The sequence below is a fragment of the Chiloscyllium punctatum genome, chromosome 35 (assembly GCF_047496795.1).
Source record: "Chiloscyllium punctatum isolate Juve2018m chromosome 35, sChiPun1.3, whole genome shotgun sequence".
Classification (NCBI taxonomy): Eukaryota; Metazoa; Chordata; class Chondrichthyes; order Orectolobiformes; family Hemiscylliidae; genus Chiloscyllium; species Chiloscyllium punctatum.
Genome location: NC_092773.1, coordinates 57,916,746 through 57,930,584, shown reverse-complemented (window position 1 = coordinate 57,930,584; position 13,839 = coordinate 57,916,746).

Here is a 13,839-nt window from a genome sequence, read left to right as displayed (position 1 = left end):
GAAGTGCTGCCACACCTCTTAAAAAAATTTGTCAGAACCAGGACTCTGGCTCAGTTCCTGGTACCTTACTGAAAGAAGAATAACATAAACCTAAACAGAGACAAGGGATATTTCCTACAATTATTCCAGGAATGAAAATTTCCTTTGGGAAGGAAGGTTAGAAAGGTTTATTCTGCTTGGAGCAGAGAAATTAAAAGATGACATTATTTGACAGCTCAATGTTACAGACAACATTTACAGTGCAACGAAAGACATTCTGTTCCCACAAAATGGTGCATTAGAAACAAAGGAGTAAAAGTATCAATATTGTTAACAAGAGAGCCAGGAGTGAGGTGAAGAGAGACGTCTTTACTCAAACAGTTATTCGAACTTGGAGTGTGTTGTCCAGGAAAGTGTAAGACAGATTCCATATGACGTTTCAAAAGAGATTTGGATAGACGTTTGAAAGTGACGACATCAGAGGGCTCCGAAAATCAGCCTGGAGAATAGGCTTCGCCGATTCGCTCTTTCGTGAGCTACTTTATACTCATTGTGTTTCATAGCTTTCTTTTGATCTGCGAAGTTTTATAATTGTATGTTGTTTTAATTTTTATTGTGTTGCATATCTGAACATCATCTCAACATTTTCCAATTGTAAAGGATGTAAAACGTCTTCTTTTATACTTTAGTTGCACGTGGAACTGGCATGAATTCGTTTGCTGTTTGCATGAAATGACGCATCTTTTCGACTCTCTCCATATGACATGTAGCAACTGTTCTAGCCCATCGTCTAACCGTTTCGATTACCTGAGATGCTCTATTTCTAACTGCAGAACATTTGACAGATATTGATTATTATTTTCTGAAGTTAAGCAGGACGGGCAATAAAACAACGTGTACAGAATTGTTCAGAATTATTGATAAAAGCACAAAACAAAATAAGATTGGTTTCAGTGGTGACAATTTCCGAACAAACACGTTGTCAAGGAGCTGAGGAGACCGTTTCCCATTCTATTTTGAAATAACAACATCATGACGCCTTATTTACATTTGAGAGGGTAGTCACAGATCGAGGTTTTCCGTCACATTCATGTACACAATTTGACCATTTCGGATCCTTCTGCATAGTCAGCAAGAAAGTGAATTTGCTGGACTATTGGCTTTGCCTCCTTGAATTTGCTGAGTTTGGACCCATTACATGCTATTTCAAGAGATTGATGAGACACAGAGTCGCTATGCAAGAAATGAAACATGACTAACATTTCTCTCTTCTCACTTTTTCCTGTTTAAATCCAGCAGTGAATGGACACAACAGCACCTTCTTTATCTCTTCTCGGAACTTCTTCTGTGAAATTGCGTATATAAAGACGTTGTTGCAGGAACTGATCAACTGAAGCATATTAACCATCTCTTGAACGATGTACCGTGGGTCATTAAAATCCAGGCCAGAGAAGTATCCTTCACCTGTAACTTGCACGTAGAGAAAATGCCCGAGATAGCTTGCCCACAAGAGGAGGAAGCTGATGGAGATTGTGAAGAGCATGACAATTGACTTCTTGCGATTGGCCATCTCCATATCCACACGATTGTCAGCACCACGGAGCCTCCTGCGTGCTCTACTCGCTGTTAAGATGTGCCTTACGGTCAAGTTGTTCAGAAGGAGGATGAGCAAGAATGGTAGAAAAGGTGTTACTGTGTGGTCCAACCAGTCATAGACCTGCCAGATTGGCCAAGTATAGAAGATCACTCGAACGTCACAAAACCAGCCCACTCCATTCAAAGTATACAAAGGTTGATAGATGAAGTAGAAAGGGACGTTCTTGATACAGCTCAAGGCATAGATTATTCCAATCACCAACGATTCAGTTTTCTCCTTGCAGTATTTGGCCTTCAATCTCTGGCAACAAATGGCTACAAAGCGGTCGAAGGTGAAGGCCACGGTCAACCAGACTGAACCATCCCGGCTGCAACGGACCAGAACTGCACCGAGTCTGCAAGCCAGCGTTGTGGACAGGTAACTGTCCCGAAAGTAAATGCGTCCAATCCGGTTCAGGACAACAGCGGTAATGATGACAATGAAGTCACTCACTGCTATTGCCACCAAGTAATAGGTGATGCACCGGGAAAGTCCACACCGTCCACGGGAGAGGATTGCAATTGCTATCAAGTTTGCTGTGAGAGGTATAGACAGAGATATGTTATGATGCACATGCCACCAGCTTTTGAATCATCTAATGTATTGTTCAAGTTTAAGATTCTAGCTTTGTCAAATCCATTGCTAAATGTTCGACATCCAATTCTGGATTATTTACTTTTCAGCACATGGAATCAACGCAAACTACTCATTCATAAATTCAATGCCTCCACCCCCACCTTTGACAATGAACCAAACTTCACTTCTAGCTATCAGAATAAGCATCAAAATTATGCAAAATATTTGCTGCAACGTTTTGATGCATACCATGACTCATCCATCCAGCAGCACTATATTTGCTGATGTAAAATATGTCCACATCTAACTGCATTTTGATGGAACTTTCGAACTTGCCAATTAATCTATATCCTCATCACGTCAATCGGTTTCATATATTGTTACTAACTGAGGTTGCAGCTGATCGCTAAATCTGCCATTTCTTGAATTCCTGATATATGTCCAAAAGTGGTGGTGATGTCTTCCATTTCCCAAACCATATATTGTGTGATTTCAAGTCTCAATGGCTCCATCGTTCCATCTTATTTCCAATTATCTGTGTAATGTTATGAAATCAAGCTTTGTGTACTGTATTCTATTTTATCCCTATGTCTTTATGGTGACCTTCATTTGTTTAAAGTCTCATGAAAGAATCCTTCTTATTTAAGGCAATCCTCTATGGATCAATTCATATCCGACGATTTCAAATAGAAATCAAAGATAAGCAACCAAAATTCATGATGTCAGTGTCAACCACATCGAACACAAGTAAAATAGACTGACCCATTTCAAAACCCATACAGAAAATACTCCATTGGTAACATTTTGATGCATAATCGATTTTTAAAAACAAATTGCATTTCCACTCAATTCCTCAACCCTTTCTGAAATTCAATGGTTGAACATCAAATACTGCAACGACCACGTGCCATGCATTAATAAAGGAAGTCTCATTAAAAATCTCCAGTGAGAACGTATTAGACTGCAATATTTGCATTGGTCCAGAAAGCAAAATTTAGATTGCTATGCAAATAAACTAAATTATATTTGATCTCACAATCAAGTGGAATTATTGCAATACAATAATAACACAACCCCGTTGTAATCCGTGTTTCTGCATTACGACGGGATTGCTTTGTGCAACACTAAAAACTAAAACGCAATGCTCTGAAAATAATGGATTAATGTTAACAGAGCCCCTGAAATTTTATTTTCTATTTCAACCTTAAACAGTATCATATCATATTATGCAACCATATAAATTGCCATGTGCTCACATTAACATACAATTGAAAACTTGTCAATACATATAAGAACATGAACTTGATATGAATAGCAACACTTACGTAGCTTAAAAAAAACAAAGTTTTGCAGTTAACGTTATTTACCAGGGAGACCAATAAGTGCGAGAATGGGGTAGCAAATGGCAAAGAATGGGCCGTTCGCTGCACCGTGCATTGTCTTTCAAAAAGTGGAAGTACTCCCGAAGCTTCACACATTAGCTCTGAGACCCAAACAAATCATTCCGCATTTATTTAGAGTAAACAAGCCCTCAGGGGCAAATAACTGACAACACGTGCATTCAGACTATGTCATTGAACCAGCGTGTTAACTCACCCATGTGTGCCTAACTCTTTTTCACATCAGAAAGATGAATAACCTCAAAGCACATCTAAGTAAATTTAATGTTGCAAATGCCACAATTGCCACAGATCATGCGTGCATGAATCCATACCTTAGAATCGTTTTTTGTTAAATGCTGATACGTGGCCCTATCACTATTTTTTGTTTCTTCTCATCTTTGCGATATTCCCAATGAATGCACCTTTATAGGTATTCGTTTACAGTCGTATTTGGTTCCTCATCAGGTGTTCGAGTGTTTTATTTGATCATGTTGCCCAGTGTCATTATTGACTGAAAATCCGCAGGATTTATTCGAGTTGACTTCTGGCTAATTTGGAATGGGCGATAACTTCTATCATAATAACCAAAACACACCTCCCAGAAATGACGAGGAAAGAAAATTCGAACTATTGTTCCTGCTTTATCTGAACTTTCACAGCGAATATGTATCTTTTGTCATATTCTTTAACACAACAAGGAGACATTCGTTATAGATCCTCCTACTATGCCTTCATTTATATTCTTATGTGCAAATATTCAGTTGGCAAACAATGCTATGAAGTATCAGTTCAATACGTAAATAATTATGAGCGCTTGACATTGCTTGCCGTCGACTGCTTCCGATGGATGTGTCAGTTGCAGAGAGAAAGTACCTGGAATCTAAACCAGGAGTGTTTGATGGATCATCAGACCCATCAAAAGCAAAAGATTCATGAAAGTATTTACTCTCTTGATAGAATCTGAAAGCTCTTACTTGATTATTTACCAAATGGGAAGCTGGATTATCCAGGTTCGACATTCTCTACAAGAAGTGACATGAGAGCTGGTCTGAAATACGATAGAGGGTCTGGTGTTGATTTGCATGAGGGTGGGACCAGGACGCCACTAATGAGTTATATTGACACATGGTATCTGAACGTGATTTTTACTCTTAGTTATGGTGTTCAACGTGAGAACTAACGTTTTGTATTGCTTCTCTGGCTCTGCAAGCACGACTTTAAATTGCTTCCGATATTAATATGAGGTTCAATGTGCATACATGGGAGTTGGCATGGGAATATATCCTGCCTGTAGAGTCTACAACCCTTCATGCGCACTAACTAATGACATGCAAAGTCCATCTATGCGCTGTTTCATCTTCACAGTCATTTAGCGCTCAATAAGCACACATGTAGAATCCAGGATGTAAGCTTGTTCAATGAGCTGAAAGTTAATTTCCAGTCGTTTCAGCACCGTACGTGATAACATTTAGTGGGTTTCTGGGCACATTTTGTTTGGATTTGTTGCTGTGATGTCTGAGGACTAGTTCCAATGAACTCCACCAACACACACATTGAGTTCGACCACATCTACCACACTTGAGACAAAGAACACGAAATAACATCACCACATGAAATAACGTCAACACAGAGAATGACATTACCAATCCAAGCAAACCCAAATATGTAAACAAAAAGCAGGAATTATCAACACTTCTTCACTCAGAGACCTACTGAAGATGTTACCTGAAAGGGAGACAAAATGACTGGAAAAGAAACTTCCCAGTCATCTAGCAAACCGACATCCAGAACCTCAACATGAGCTAAACATCTTCTGAAAACCCAATATAGAATCCAACAATGGTATGTCATCTGCTTCTCAAAACACCACACAACCTGTTTGTCCAATAGCGTGAAGGAATATATGAAAAAACGCTAACTGGTGACATGTTATCCGTCAAGCATCTCATCAGAAACATCAAAGTTGACATTCCCACAGTCCATTAACTGTCCATTTAGTTGCAATATGAAATGGCCTATTATTATTTACAACCATATGTATGCAGTATAAACAAAGCCTTTTCCCAAACATTATACTTGTCTATTATTTATCTACAAAATGATTTTTTAAGTCGGTAAAAATTCATTTCCAGCATTTTAATATTCAGAGTTCCATAATGATTTCTGTTTTTTTTATTCAGGACATTTGCATACCAGTGATTGCAATGGTATCTCTTTTTTATCGCCAACTGTCATTTCCAAGTTGGTGATGAGAGGCAAGCCATTGGTTGCAAAACTCTCAGCCTCCCTGTTAGTCAGGGATTTCTGACCCAAAGACAATGAAGACGCTGTAAATTTCGAATTCAGGATGGTGTAAAGCCTCAAGTTGAGCATGCATTTTCATCCTCTTGATTTTGTGTATCATAGATTTCATTTTTCCAAAAAGCGCAGTGAAATGGAAGACGATGAACATCTGGAGGATATTTTTGTGTTGTTTTCTTATACTGCTACTGTAGATCGATTGTGGTTGGAGTGACCATTATGCTAATGATGACTGCAATGCAGGGTCCGTTCTCCTGGATGGTGTCAAGCTTTTTGACTGTACAGAAGTTCCAATTGAGCAGAGTTATCAGAAGCATTTCAACAAGCATTTCAAACACAGTTTCTGTCTTCATTATCACCTGGATCGAATCATCGGTATAAAACTCAGCTTCAGATGTAAATCAAAAGTACATCAATTTGTCGTTTGATCCGCAGATAATTTCATCGTGACTGTCTAAATCTCCAGGGTCTACAGTGACAACTTAGCACAAACAATGATGTTTGTGAATTTAAAAGGTCGTTCGTCTCAGGCACAGGACAACAGTGAAGAAATTAATCACAGATTCATTGTATTACAAAGTCAGTTGCTTCTACAATCGTTTTTTCATGCATTATATAGTTAGAAGCGAAATCTAATGTCTCTGAGTCTTAAAATGACAACTTATTCCCTTGAGTTAAGGCACAGCATCCGGGTATATTTCAGAGCAGAACAAACCCCTCAAGTTAGGTATGAACTCATTTCCGTCTCCTGTGCCACTTATTGTATTTGGGGCATTAATTTTGTTTTGATCTGCGGTGAAACAATTGCCAGATTTGCACATTTGATTTGTCACTGTTTCAGAAGTACTTCACTGGATCTGATCCAGGTGGTGGTGATAGGCGCTGTCCTCTATCTGACCAGGCAGCATCCAAACAGCATATAAACGAAACGTCGATTCTCCTGCTCCTCGGATGCTGCCTGGCCTGCCGCGCTTTTCCAGCACCACACTGTTCAACTCTAGTCTCCAGCATCTGCAGTCCTCACTTTCTCCTTCCTCTCTCTGTCAATGGCAATGCATTTTTCCCTTTCACTCTGTCATCAATGAATGTCGACATATTAAATCTCCCAAAACCCTGCTCTGTTCCGATGAAGTACAAGAAGGCGAGAGTTATGGAGGTCATATCACAGGTACGACTACCAAATAATTGTCTTTCCTCTTGGAACTCTCTCATATTATGGGATATATTATCTCTTGTTTGAGGACATGCAGTCGTGGCCCAATCGTTGAAGTGATGAGTTACGAATCCATTGGGACTGCGGGTTGCATTTCGTCAGATCGCAAATTTCAAGGGACTTCCAGCTGTGTTCATTTTGAAAGACTGAACCCACATCTGAAACCAACGCCATTTCCCTCAGGTCCAGTCATTTTCTTTTGATAATCAGGAAACTCGAGTTCTGAACCAGAAGGGTACCAGACTCAGACAGACATATTTCGACATAACTCCTGAGAGTTCCATGTACTTCACGTCGGCAAGGTCCTCCGACAGAAGGCAGCGTTAGGTGGAGCACAACCTACTTCGCCAGATAATGAGAATGTTTTGTGGTCAACTGGGATATGGAAAGGACAGTGAGCTGAAATAGTTCCACTCCCTGATCTTGTGCAAATTTCAATTTCCAAAATGCCCCGAACCAAAACCTGCAGTCTCCCCACGGGATGAGAACGGAGTTTGATAAACTGGAACTTCCCTCCTCTGCAATTAGCGATTAAGGGGTAACCTCATTGCCATGAGCATTGGAAAGGACAGAACACACAAGCGCTAGAAACTGGGATTGAATTAGATGGATCCTTGATATCCTTCATCGAGACAATGTCCCAAAGGGTCATTTTCCATGCCGTGTAAACACACTGGTAGGAAGGAATTAATCTGGAGGCAAAATGAACGCAACTGAAAAGTTAAAAACAGAGTCAGTGAGAGAAGAAAGACGCGGGCTGTCTTTTTCCCTGATAGCTTACTGTTAAGGATTTGGAGCTCTCAGATACGCAGTCAGTGTTCCATTCCCGTTCAGGGAGTTCGAATTCATGAATTCGACTAATGTATCGTCAAGACACTTGCTATGAAGTTGAAGGCGTATACTGTACCATTAAAGGAGAGTGAATGTTGTTCTGAACTGAGAGCTTATGAATTTCTGCCACATGACTAACCAACAGTCTCATCGTGTTCGGGAAAATTGAAGATGTGGCAGATTTGGCTGTGAAATAGATACCTGAGTTTGTTAGCTTTTTACAATTCGGACTTTCCTATGCCGCAGGAAATGCAAACCCAATCCAACTTGAATTGATGGCTTTTGCCAATATCGAGGAATTAGACGATTCAGTGCTGGAGGCATAAAAGAGGCAGGTAGTTTCAAAGTCAGACAGAGTAACTGATATGAAGAGTGTAACTGTCAATGAAACACTCTCGATCCAAGGTACCTTTATAATTTGAAACATATTTGCAGTAAAAGGACGAAGTTGATGCAAGGAGATCTTCATTTAGAAGGAGGAAGATACTGACAACCACAACCCCTGCATCGATTTAGGATTAAGTTGCTGTAATTTCATTAAGTGTTCCATTGGAACTGGATAATTATATTCGGTTAGAGGCTCATAATTAGCAGTTAAGAGAAATGACGTTTGATTTGTGAATAGTTGTTAAAATGAATCGATACCGTTTTCTTTAAATCGTGGAATTTTGGAGTTTTGTATCACTCATATTTTAGCATATTAAGAGGCGAGATGAGACAATAAACAATAGACAATAGGTGCAGGATTAGGCCATTCTGCCCTTCTAGCCTGCACCGCCTTTCAATATGATCATGGCTGATCATTCTTAATCAGTATCCTGTTCCTGCCTTTTCTCCATAACCCTTGATTCTACAATCCTTGAGTGCTCTATCCGACTCTTTCTTAAATGAGTCCAGAGGCTGGGCCTCCACTGCCCTCTGGGGCAGAGCATTCCACACAGCCATCACTGTCTGGGTGAAGAAGTTGCTCCTCATCTCTGTTCCAAATGGTTTACCCCGTATTCTTAAGCTGTGTCCTCTGGTTCGGCACTCACCCATCAGCAGAAACAAGTCTCCTGCCTCCAGAGTGTCCAATCCTTTAATAATCTTATATGTTTCAATCATATCCCCGCACACTCTTCTAAACTCAAGGGTATGCAAGTCCAGTCGCTCCAGTATTTCAGTGTAAGGTAATCCCGCCATTCCAGGAAATGACCTCCTGAACCTACGCAGCACTTCCTCAATACCCAGAATGTCTTTCCTCAAATATGGAGAGCAGAACTGCACACAGAACTCCAGATGTGGTCTTACCAGGGCCGTGTACAGCTGCAGAAGAACCTCTTTGCTTCTATTCTCAATACCTATTGTGATGAAGGCCAGCATGCTATAAGCCTTCTTCACTACCTGCTGCACCTGCATGCTTACCTTCATTGACTGGTGTACAAGAAAACCCAGATCTCTCTGTACTGCCCCTTAACCTAAATTAATTCAATTTAAGTAGAAATCTGCCTTCCTGTTCTTGCCAGCAAAGTGGGTAACCATACATTTATCCACATTAAACGGCATCTGACCACCCACCTCACTTGTCCAGGTCACCCTGTAATCCCCGAACACCCTCATCACATTTCACCCTGCCACCCAGCTTTGAATCATCAGCAAATTTGCTTATGTTACGAGGTAATCTGGTCGTTCAGTTTAATTAACAGAAGGGTTCACTGCCGTGTCGTTACACATCACTTATAATTAATTTTCAGAAGCTGCAAATACGCTCTGCCATTAGCAAAAATAAACTGAATTGTCTCAAGCATCATTCCGATTTACATAAATCAGAACATATTCAATGAAACTCAGCGGTTTTACAGAACCTATGGAGAAAACAGAGTTAACAGGGACCGTTCGTTGGATCTGGGGTAGTTATTCATGGCAGCCATTACATTTGCTGGTTGTTCATCTTGTAATTCCTGTTTCTGCCAATCACTCCTTTACAAATCAACAACCTATGACGCACGTGTTTGAGGTATTCTGATGGCCTGACGGGTCACGCGTCCAACGTTGGGTCCGAAGATTGTCAGTTTGACTCCTACCTGGAGTGGAGTGTTCTGCTTTCACATATTTGAATTTGACATATTTCCTGACGGAAATTTCCTGACACCTGTTCGCTGAGTGCTGTCTTGCCAGGCTCCTTGGGTTAGTAAGAGTTTGAAATTTCTTGTGCACATGAGAAGGTTGGAGGGAGTATCCCAGCTCACCGCCCATTTCATATCTCACCTCACCACAACGGTTGTCATTGTCTGGGGAAATGGCTTGCGTTACACATAAAGTTGCCTTTTGACAACGAATCTTGTGTGGGGGTCCAAAGACTTGACGTGAAGGACATGGAGTGCATATAATCGTGAGGTATCTACCCATCTCGGGAAAGTGTCTGCGTGAGTTAAATGAGGATATGTTACTGAAAGGGGATTATAACACAATGTGACCAAGTCAACTCAGGGCCATTATTATGTCATTTACGATCGCAAGAGGAATAGCTTTCACATTTGCCCTGGAAACACCCGAGCACACGAGGCTCTTAAATAAATACTGGAAACTTGCAATGGAATAGATAAGTGGCTGTGAGCCACACCGAACGATGTTCCACATAGCATTTCTCCACATTGTAAAAACTCGAAGAAATTGAGGAAATTGTCTGTAGCGAAAATGATCACAAAGTAAATGGCAAACAGTGTCAAGGAACAAAGATATCACGGCAAGTGTTGACCTCCGTGGTAGTCTCGTGGTCAAGATGCGACACTCTCACCGCTGCCACCCGGGCTTGATGTCCAGTCATGAAATAGGAGTTCGGTTTTGTTCATTTATCGTGGTGACATGCATTTCTGATGGATTTTTTTGAATCAGGAAATATGCTCTGTTGCTGGCACGTAATTGATATTGTTGCAAATACGACTATAGTTAACATGAAACAAAGAACTGTGAATGATGCAAATCTGAAACTTAAGTAGGAATTGATAGAAATTCTCAGCTGGCCTGGCAATATCTGTGAGAGAATCATCGTTCAAGTTTCAGATCGACAAAATCGTTTTGTTATTTTTGCGATATGATAATTCTGGGGAAATTATCAGTTTTACCTTGCATAGTAGCGAGTTCTATTTCACGACACTCAAAGTAAATTTGAACATTGAGGCAGTAGTTAATAACTGCAAATGCAATGATGGTATTTATTTTGCGAGAACTTGCATATGAAAGGAGGGATTTATTTCTGAGGCACCGTACGACTGTATTCAGAAAACCTTTGGAGTGTTATCTGCAGTTTGAGTCCCATATCTCCGAAAGGACGTCCTGGCTCTGGAACGAATTAAGAGGAGGTTCATGAGAATGGCCCTCGGTTTTTAAAGCTGAACATTTGGGGAATGTTTGAGGATACTTATTGCCCACTCGATTCAGTTTAGAGGAATAAGGAGGGATCCAACTGAAACAGACATAATGCTGAATCGCCTGGACCGAGCAGATGTTGAGAAGATGATTCCATTGCGAAAACAGACGAGGACATGAGGGCACAATCTGAGAGTAAAGGGAAGACCTTACACCACGTTGATAAGGACAAACTTCTAAAGCCAGAGAATGGCGAATGTATGGAATTCATTGCCACAGAGTATTAAAGACCGAGATGGAGAGGTTCTGGACTGTCAAGGAGATTAAGGGTTACAGGGAGAATGCTGAGAAACTTATCAGCTATCATTGAATGCTGGACGAGTGTCGGTAAGGTGAATGGCCTGATTTCTGCTTCTGTCTTATTTTCTTATTGTTGATACTGACATAAACCTGCTACGAGGGAATTTAGTAGTCGTGAAAGTGGCTGGATTTGGGGGTTCAAGAAATTTCTTGTTGAGATGCAGCTCAATGAAACCCCTCTCAGTCACCATCTCCTACTTTCAGCCAGCTTTCGTCATCAGCTCCTCACCTCCCCGCCATCCCATGGAGCCCAGAGTCTTTTTGACCGCACCGGTAGCCAGTCACAAGGACATTTGTTGATCAGTTGGGGGATTTCACAAATAAATATCGTAGCTTCCTACTCACCTGTTCTGTGTGCAGCTTGAGAGACTAGCAGATACTTTCAGCTGCATTTTACAAACTGCTCTGTGATTGGGAAAATTAAACTCTGTTGTAAAAATGGAAGCAACAGAGCGATTAGAAATACATTATCAAATCAACCAGAATCAGCATGATTTTGTGAAGATGAAACCATAGCTGACACCTTATGGAGTTAGCAGCAAGATAGATTTTGGTGAAACCAATAGACAAAATATGGTGGATTCAAACATTGTTTCTGCATGGTATTGCATGTGAGATTAATTCAAAAAGGAAGAACCCTTGAGATAACACTGCTGAGGAGAAATGTCAGCCAAGGATATTGATCAAGACTTTGGTAATGAATTGAAGACACTGAGTTGAGACTAAAAGAGCATCTTTATGATCGAGAATAGTTACATGTAGAAACCTACGTTCATCAATATTGAAGCTACAACTATTTAAAATAAATACTATCCACCAATTCTCTTTGCACTTCTTCCAAGTCACCTGTACAATCGAAACAAATGCACTGTAATGAAGTCTACAGAACACTAAACGGACAGGGAGGGAGCTAGTGAGGATGGGACAACAAATTACAGAGCGGAATAGACAACTAAGCAAGTGGTAAAAAATACATAGCGGACAGAATATGGTGTGGGAAAACTTGAGGTTTATGTATTTTCGCAGGACGAATCGAAGAGGTGAATATTAATTAAGTGGGGAATACATGCAGAAATCTGCAGCACAGAGAGAATCGTGGAGCCTTCTGTTGAAAGCTGAAAAGATTGCATCCACGTTCTGATGGTAATAAAGAAGTTAAATAATATGTCTATCTTTTCGCAAAGAAAATGCCGGGAAACTATGGAAGTTTTGCTAAAACAACACAAGATGCACATCGCCTTACTTCAGGAAAGGCAATCCAGAAAACATTCACAGGAGTGATGGCGGACATGAATTGATTTTTGTCGATGGATTTGATTTTCCAGACTGCTTCTGATATTATCGATATTTAGAAAAATGAGACAAGACGTTACTGATAGGTAAAAAAATCAGTGAGCGGTTTGGCGGGATAGATTCAGAGCTATTGTTTCTACTTGTTTACGAGTCTTGGACCAGAGGACATTATTTCAGAGAAAGGAGTCACATATTTAAGATAGAGATGTGGAGGAATTCCATCTCTCAGGGTACTGAATCTGTGGAATTATTTTCCTCAGTGTGCTTTTGAGATTGGCTGATCAGTGTATCTAAGGCTGAGAGAAACAGATTTTTAATTAGGAAGGGAATCAAGGCTAAGGGAATAAGGCAGCAAAGTCAAGCTGACGATTATCACATCAGCACTGATCTCATTGAATGGAGACAGTAGACTCTATCGGTTGAATTGCCCATTCTTCACCTCCACTTATCTTGTTTTCTTCTTTTACTGGGCTCTCACCTGTCCCTTTTTAAAAATGTTTTCAACGAATTTAACAGGGGAGGAAGATTTGCAGTGAGGAGTCTTAAAATCAAACATCAATTCTGTATCTGACGCAGATACAATTTTTTATAGCCTGAATATCATTGGATTTTGAAAATGGAAGGGGAAAGCATCATTCACAGCGGGGAGAAACCGTAAACGTGCTGTCCGTGTGGACAAGGCTTTAACAGAACATCTGCCCTTTCACAACATAAATATAGTCACGGTGGTGAGAGGTCATTCTTCTGTTCCGACTGTAGGAAAGCATTCACACCATCAACCACCCTGCTAAATCAGTAGCAAGTTCACACAGATGGCAAACCACTTAATTGTCCAGAAGACGGGAAATGCTTTAAAATCTCTGAGTCACTGATATCCTATCGACATGCACACAGTGATGACATATTATTCAGTCTCTCGC